Below are 8,022 nucleotides of genomic sequence, written 5' to 3'. Positions count from 1 at the left end.
TATGTTAGGCTGAAGGGAGACAATGTCCATCTAGTTCAGCCTAATTCTACTCCCTTGTTGATCCAGAGAAAGGAAAAAAAAACTATTAGAAGCCAATTAGCCCTGTTGGGGGATATAAATTCCTTCCCCACTCCATAGTCTCAGTCAGAATAATCTCTGCATCAACGTTTGAAAGTTTCTAACTGACTCCAAGACCCGGATCAGCAACCCCGCTGGTAAATTATACCAGATCAATTATGACATTAGGGCTAATGGTGAGGAGTGACATTTTGGAAAGTTCGGTTTGGCAGACTTTTCCAAAAAGTTTTTTTCGGTTCAAATCAAAGCGGAAGTTCACCTAAACCTCTGAAACTGGTGTATAACACTGTTGAATAGCCATAAAAGCCCTGTATAACACTCTCAAAGCTCTCTGAGAGTGTTATACATCAGTGCTCAGGGCTAGTGTTGCGTAGACCAAACCTTAACCCTTTCCAATCCAATTTGTATCCTGGTTTTCCTAGGGGGCTTACTCATTTTCTACCGTTATACAACGGCGCTATATGCTGGCTAAAGCCAGTACTGCATGAGGTGACACGTTGGATAGGCTCCGACAGCAGAGAGGCTGGCAATATACAGTAAGAAAACCCCGACGGACGTCTTCCAACATCGGAGCTGTACAGCCCTAAATCATAATGTCTTCAGACGTCAGACAGTGGATTGGAAAGGGTTAGAATTCTGTTTCAGGTAGAACGTTTGTGCCAAACCGAACTCTTAGTAAAGTTGGACCTGAGACAGAGCTCTACTGGTTTAGTTTACTCAACTAGGGTACCGAGAGTGCAGAGCTAATAACACAACTTCATGTGCAAACTACATAGCCGAGCCAAAAAGTTGACTCCATTCTAAAATGAATCAATCTATTAGGTCTTCTCTGTCACATTTCCTTCAATATTCGTAACATTTCATTATTTTCTGTATCCGTTTATTTTCCTTCACTGATCTTTTCGATTGTCCTCATTTCTAAGTGCTACATTATACAACAATCCTTTTGTGTTTCGAGGCCATATAAACTGTCAATTGCCAATGTAGTAGAAACATCAATGATCTTGTAAAGATTGCCGTGTTTTCTTTTTTAGCAACTTGATATCATTCGCTCTCATAAATCTAGACTCGTCTTGAAAAAATGTCTGCCTTTCCCCCCTCCCCCCCAACTACAGAATTCATTAACGGAACAGAAATGTACAATATTGTTCAATTTAATTGACTTTTATCAAAGTCGGAAAAAATAAAACCTCCGAGTTGGATTTGACTGCACATAAAAAGTGCAGCGGATAGTGAGGCAGCCTCCCTCCCAGGATGTGTAGTGTTTGCTCTTTGAATATCAAGCCTCAGGATTATAAAATGGAGATACACAGCTGTCGGGGGTCCGTGATTCCTGCCGGTACACCTTTCAAATTTCCGAGATACCTACAGAGGGAAACACACTGGTAGCCGGGAAAAATCATCTCTCTAATAACCACTTGGAGATGTAAATTCACAAGTTGAATTCATCTTTCTTATTATAGGAGTTTTTCTACCCACTGATAATAAATTAGACATTCAGCTAGCCTCGCTGACATTTTCGGAAGCCATGGCTGTTACATTAACTCATCACTGTCAGGATTTATCATAGGTGGAATAACAGTTCCATTAGACCCGCTCTCTCACAGCGTGGTGTTCCTGGGAATAGAACAGTTAATATGGCGATGAGCAATATTTTTGGCACCCTGCAGTATAAACCTTTAACTTGCTTTCTGCTTAAGACAAATGGGATCCACCCTGACCATTATCAGGGGTGGGGGACTCTAGGGTATATGCTTAAAAGACTTGCAGAAATAATCATTAGGAAAAAGCTCTGTATATGGGTTAACCCTTTAACTATGAGACTTTTTTTAGGTTTTAGTTTTTTCTATTTCCACGTTCCAAGAGCTATAGCGTTTTATATTTTTCGATCGACATAGCTGTATGAGGACTTGTCTTTTGCAGTACGAGTTGAATTTTTTAATGGTAGCCTTTAATGCACCATATAATGTATTGAAATACTATCAAATTTGAAGTGGGATAATATGGAAAAACAAACGCTAATATGCCATTTTTCAGGGTGGTGGCGGTTTGCTTAGGCAGCAAAAATGACATATTAACTTAATTTTATGGTAATGTAATGTTTTTATTTTATGTTTTAGTGCAGGAGTGCACAACATGCTGCCCGAGGGTTACATGCCGCCCGTAGTGCCATTCTGTGTGGCCTTAATCACCTGGACACGGAAATATCTATGCGTGGCCGTTCAAATGCGGGCAGCATTACTATTTAGAGCCATGGAAGGGGTCTTATAATTAAGTGAGATCCTGTTTCTAAGTGGGGCCCCATAGGGGGCCATATTACTTAGTGGGGCGCCATAGGGGACCTTATTACTAAAGGCCAATTTAGACACAATGATTATCGCTCGAAAATTACTCAAAGCCTTCCTTTGAGCGATGATCGTTGTGTCTAACTGCACTTACATCGTGCAGTTTTCATTAAGCCATTGCTCATCGTTGTCTTTCAGTGTGCTACATACTATTGTTCCAGTTGTATCCCACTCCCTAATGACAGGCGGGGTATGAAGAACGCAGCTGTCCAGCTCTGTTCTCCATACCCCACATGGAGCACTCAGCTGTAGAACAGCTGGGCACTTCGTGCAGAAAACAATTGGATGCAGAAGACAAGCAGGGATACCCCGCTTGTCTTCTGCATCCTCCGCTCAGAGCGCTCGGCTGTGTAATAGCCGGGCGCCTGGAGCAGCGAACAGCTGGATGCAGAAGGCAAGCAAGGACACCCCGCTTGTCCTCTTCATCCTCCATTGGGAGTGCTCGGCTGCATGACAGCTGGGCTCTCCCAGCGGGGAACAGCTGGATGCAGAGAACAAGCAGCCCACGGCTTGTTCTCTGCATCCTCCGGAGAGCAAGGTGATCGCTCAACATTTGAGCGATCATCTTGCGATGTAAATGACACAACGGTTATCACTCAAAAGTGATCTTTTAAACGATAATCGTTGTGTCTAAATGGGCCTTAAGTGGGGCTCCAGTGCAGGGTTTAAGTAGTTCCCCAAACAGCATGGTATTATTAAGTGGGGCCCCATACGGCATGTTGTTACTAAGTGGAGCCACATATAGGGTGTTATTACTAAGTAGGGCCACAAAAGGAGTCTTATTACAAAATTAATCCACATAAGGGTTCTTAATATGAAGTGGGTCCACATATGGGTTCCTATTACTAAGTGGAGCCAAGGAGGGAGGGACTAAGTTAATATTGTATATCCTAACTATATGCCATATTAAATCGAATTAAAGGGGTTGTCCCGCGCCGAAACGAGTTTTTTTTTTTCAATAGCCCCCCCCGTTCGGCGCGAGACAAACCCGATGCAGGGGTTTAAAAAAAAAAAACGGATAGTACTTACCCGAATCCCCGCGCTCCAGTGACTTCTTCCTTACCTTGCGAAGATGGCCGCCGGGATCTTCACCCACGGTGGACCGCAGGTCTTCTCCCATGGTGCACCGTGGGCTCTGTGCGTTCCATTGCCGATTCCAGCCTCCTGATTGGCTGGAATCGGCACACGTGACGGGGCGGAGCTACGAGGAGCAGCTCTCCGGCACGAGCGGCCCCATTCAGAAGGGAGAAGACCGGACTGCGCAAGCGCGTCTAATCGGGCGATTAGACGCTGAAATTAGACGGCTCCATGGAGACGAGGACGCTAGCAACGGAACAGGTAAGTGAATAACTTCTGTATGGCTCATAATTAATGCACAATGTACATTACAAAGTGCATTAATATGGCCATACAGAAGTGCTGAACCCCACTTGTTTTCGCGGGACAACCCCTTTAAGTTCCACTTCTAGGACTTCCACCTATTGGGAGAATGAGGGTTCACCTCACCCCAAATCAGCACTCCAAAAAGCAGACAATGCATGTGACTCTTTCCATTGTAGATGATGGCATCAAGGTAACAGGCTGATATTTCATAAGTCCTACAACTACAATGGAAAGAGCTGCCTGCATATATAATGCCTCTAACTCATATACTCATTTCTGGAGAGCCAAACAGGTCAAGAAACTTTATTCTCCTAATATAAAGGGGACCCAGACATGGCTACACAGTGCACTCTTAGTACTTGTTTTAATATATAGGGGACCCAGACATGACTGCACAGTGCACTCTTAGTACTTGTCCTAATATATAGGAACACAGGGTGTGCTGCTGGGATCTGTAGTTCTGAGGTTCCTAGCAGCACAGCTCCACAGGTGAGGGTTAATTGAGCTGCTGGGTGTGGTATTCTCCAGCAGTCAATCCCCTTTAGTCTGCAGCACATATAAATCCAGCTCCTGTCAGTCTGATGCTGGTATTGTACTGTTTGGATGTATCTGTTTTGTTCCCACTCAGAGCTGTGTTTGCATGTTGGTCTGTTGTCTCTCTGCTTCCCAAAGATGGTTTGGACACCTGTAGTCCTTGTCTGTATCATATGCAGACCCCCTTTTTCCTTCTCCTGACAGGTGCGGCCTCCAAACATCTTATGTCTTGTCTGTTTGTCAGTTGGTGGATCCCTGACACAGTTCCCTATGTCAGCATGGTGACTGACTGTCTATCCCCCTGGTATGAGGACACTGTTAGACTTGCTGTGGAGTTTCATCTGTGTGCATGTGAGCTCTGGGTGGAGTCTGTGTTGTATGCACTACCTGTGGTAGTCTGGTGTGAGCAGTCCTGTTCTGTGCTCATTCTATCCCTGTTTGTGGTGTGAACAGGTTCTATGTGTGGTGGCTCCAAGAAAGGTGCTGTTGCAGCTTGCTGTGTGACTTGTGATTGGTTGTCTGTCTTGTACAGCTTGCTGTGTGACTTATGTTCTGTTGCCTGTCCTATACAGCTTGCTGTGTGACTTGTGTTCTGTTGTCTGTGCTGCTGCAGCTTGCGGTATGAACTGGTCTGGTGCCACCAGACTCCTGGTTAGTGTAGGGACTAATGGTATAGCCGGGAGCCGTGATGTGGCCCACTAGCTTCCATGTTTTGATCAAAATGTCAACTACTACCTGGTATTTATATTCAGCTTTACCATCTGCTATTAGTGTTTGCATTTTGGCTGTTGTATGCTGTGTTTTCTGGTTTTGTGTGTCTTCTTGTTCTGTACAGTTGTCCGTGTCATGTGGCATGTGTGTGTGTCCTGTTCTGGTGTCATGGTTCCTAGGAGCAGCTAGGGCCCAGTTCCAAAGATGGCTGGGTCGCCCTTTATCAGGGCGATGTCCCCCCTCAGGTAGGGCCATGTCATCTTCCCTGTTGCTTGGTCACGATCGTGTGGGCCCCGTGCTTAGTTGCCCACACGATCGTAACAGCTACACAGTGCACCCTTAGTACTTGTCCTAATATATAGGGGACCCAGACATGGCTACACAGTGCAACCTTAGTACTTGTCCTAATATATAGGAACCAAAAAGATCCAGCAGCAATTTTTTGTGAGTGCTGTTGTATCTTTTTTTTACAATATATAGGAACCAGACATGGGTACACAGTGCACCCTTAGTACTTGTTCTAATTTATAGGGGACACAGACATGGTTACACAGTGCACCCTTAGTACTTGTCCTAATATATAGGGGACCCAGGCATGGCTACACTGTGCACCCTTAGTACTTGTCCTAATATATAGGGAACCCAGACATGGCTACACAGTGCACCCTTAGTACTTGTCCTAATATATAGGAACCAAAAAGATCCAGCAGCAATTTTTTGTGAGTGCTGTTGTATCTTTTTTTTACAATATATAGGAACCAGACATGGGTACACAGTGCACCCTTAGTACTTGTTCTAATTTATAGGGGACACAGACATGGTTACACAGTGCACCCTTAGTATTTGTCCTAATATATAGGTGACCCAGACATGACTACACAGTGCACGCTTAGTGCTTGTCCTATAGGGACCCAGACATGGCTACAGGTCTCTGAAGTAAATGTAGGTTATATGGTACCGTATAAAGATCTCAACTGTTCCAATTTCTACAGTTTTTTTCATGTTTGGACAACGATAATATTTAGAGTAGCAACAGTTTTAGACCTATTTCAGACATAATTTTCTATCAATGGTAGGTGAAAAACAAGAAAAAAAGGATTCCATAGGAGAAAATATTCAAAGAAAGGAAATCTGTCAAGACAGAGAATATGCTTAGATAATATGCTCAACTATTGCTTTGATGGTCAACACAACAGACAACTATTTCATATGCATGGTGGCCTCAAAGTGGGATATGATCAGATAATCAGTACTGGATGTTGTTTGAGCACATTCTTGAAGGAACTATTCCTTTCAACATGCCAAGTCTCATACTTGTCGGGAAAGGTATGGTTTCTTATTATGGAGAGCACCTAGTGAGAAGACTTTTAATACCATGCATGCTCCTCTGAGAAATTTGGCTTATTCTCCCAGTCATGTTACAAGGCCTGTTAAAAAGTCTGACATTGACTTGCCGGAATGCTGCCTTCTAATAGGTGGCTTTGTAGAGGCATTGCTCTATCTTTCCATTAGCATTAATTTCCCAGAGGAGCATGGATGGCCTTATAAGTTTCCTCACCACGTGATCTCCCTAAGGAGAAACTATACACTTCTTGACCTACATCATAGGTCTCTCACCCAGGCAAGCTAGCAACCTATTGCACACTAATGAGAAACAAAACTCCAAAACAGCTATCTATGCATGATTTATCTTTTCCTTTTAGAGATAACTCTGACTTTGATTTATATTCCCAGTCATTGTTGCATGATCTGTTAAAAAGTCTGATGTTAAATTGCCAGAATGTTGCCTTCTAATCGGTGGTGCTGTAGAGACATTGTTCCATCTTCTCATACTTGTGAAAAAAAGATCTATGACTTATCTAGGTGAAGAATGAAGAAATAAAGTTCTCCCATGTTGCATTTAGTCACAAACAAAAGTCTTCTTGTTAGATTGTGCTGGTGAGACCTGTTGTTCTATAAGGTTCCAGGAGCAAACCTTCACAGGTGTGGAATAATTGAGCTGGCTGGGTGTGGAGTTTCTCCAGCCAGCCAATCTGCCTGGTCTACTGCACATAAATACCAGCCCCTCTTCTTGAAGGGTGCTGGTAATTTTACTCATTTCGTGTTATTTTCACTAAAAACTGTTTGTTATGCTTGTTAGTCTGTAGTGTTTCTCTCCCCTTCCCTGAGGACAGTCTGGACACCTGTTGTCCCTGTCTGCATCTTATGCGGACCCCCTCTCCCTTCCCCTTTGACAGGTGTGGCCTACAGACATCTTATGTCACATATGGTCAGATGGGGGATTCCCGACATGGCTCCCTTTATGTCAGCACGGTGGATTATTCTCCTTCTCCTAGGTGTGAGGACATTTGAACTAGCTATTATTTATTAGCTGTATACATGTGAGTTCTGAGTAGCGTTACTGTTCTGTGTGGTTTGCATTACCTGGTGTGTTGGTGTGAACAGCATGTTCTGTTGGGTCTGCGCAGGTGGCCAAACATGTGGTGTATGAACAGTCCTGTTCTATGTGGTATGCATCACCTGGTGTGTTAGTGTGAACAGCAACGTATTTATTGGGTCTGTGCAGGTGGTCAGACATGTGGTGTATGAACCGTTGTGTTCTGTGTATAGGTGTGAACAGTAATGTGTCCTGTGTTTTGTGCATCTCTCCGGGTTCCTAATCAGGGATAGCCAGGTCCAAGTTGAAGATGGTGGAGTCGTCCTTATTAGGGCACCTACCCCACTTTTAGGCAGGGGTGCCCCTACTTTCCCTGATTAGTAAGGGACAGGTTTCCTTCTATCTTTGTCTGGAGTGGTATAACTTGTCCTTGCAATTACGGTGAGCGTGTTGCAGGTTTACTAGGACACCATCTTGTATCTGTCCTGAGGCGCGGTGTTGTAGTGTGCCGTGCAGACGCAACACTCCTACCGTGGACCAATTCTATCAAGCCTGTCTTTGCAGCTAAGTTGCTGCCAGAGGAGTCCTGTAGCA

The 8,022-nt window shown here is 44.1% G+C and overlaps 1 protein-coding gene across 1 annotated transcript in view; it reads right to left on the bottom strand.

The window, feature by feature from the left end:
- The window catches only part of AGBL4 (AGBL carboxypeptidase 4), a 1,858,614-nt gene that overhangs the window by 1,025,745 nt on the left and 824,847 nt on the right, over positions 1 to 8,022 (bottom strand). The window lies entirely within an intron of this gene.

Source organism: Eleutherodactylus coqui, chromosome 3 (genome assembly GCF_035609145.1).
Source record: "Eleutherodactylus coqui strain aEleCoq1 chromosome 3, aEleCoq1.hap1, whole genome shotgun sequence".
Lineage (NCBI taxonomy): Eukaryota > Metazoa > Chordata > Amphibia > Anura > Eleutherodactylidae > Eleutherodactylus > Eleutherodactylus coqui.
The sequence above is the reverse complement of the archived record's forward strand: the minus strand, read 5'-3'. Positions and strand labels throughout refer to the sequence as shown.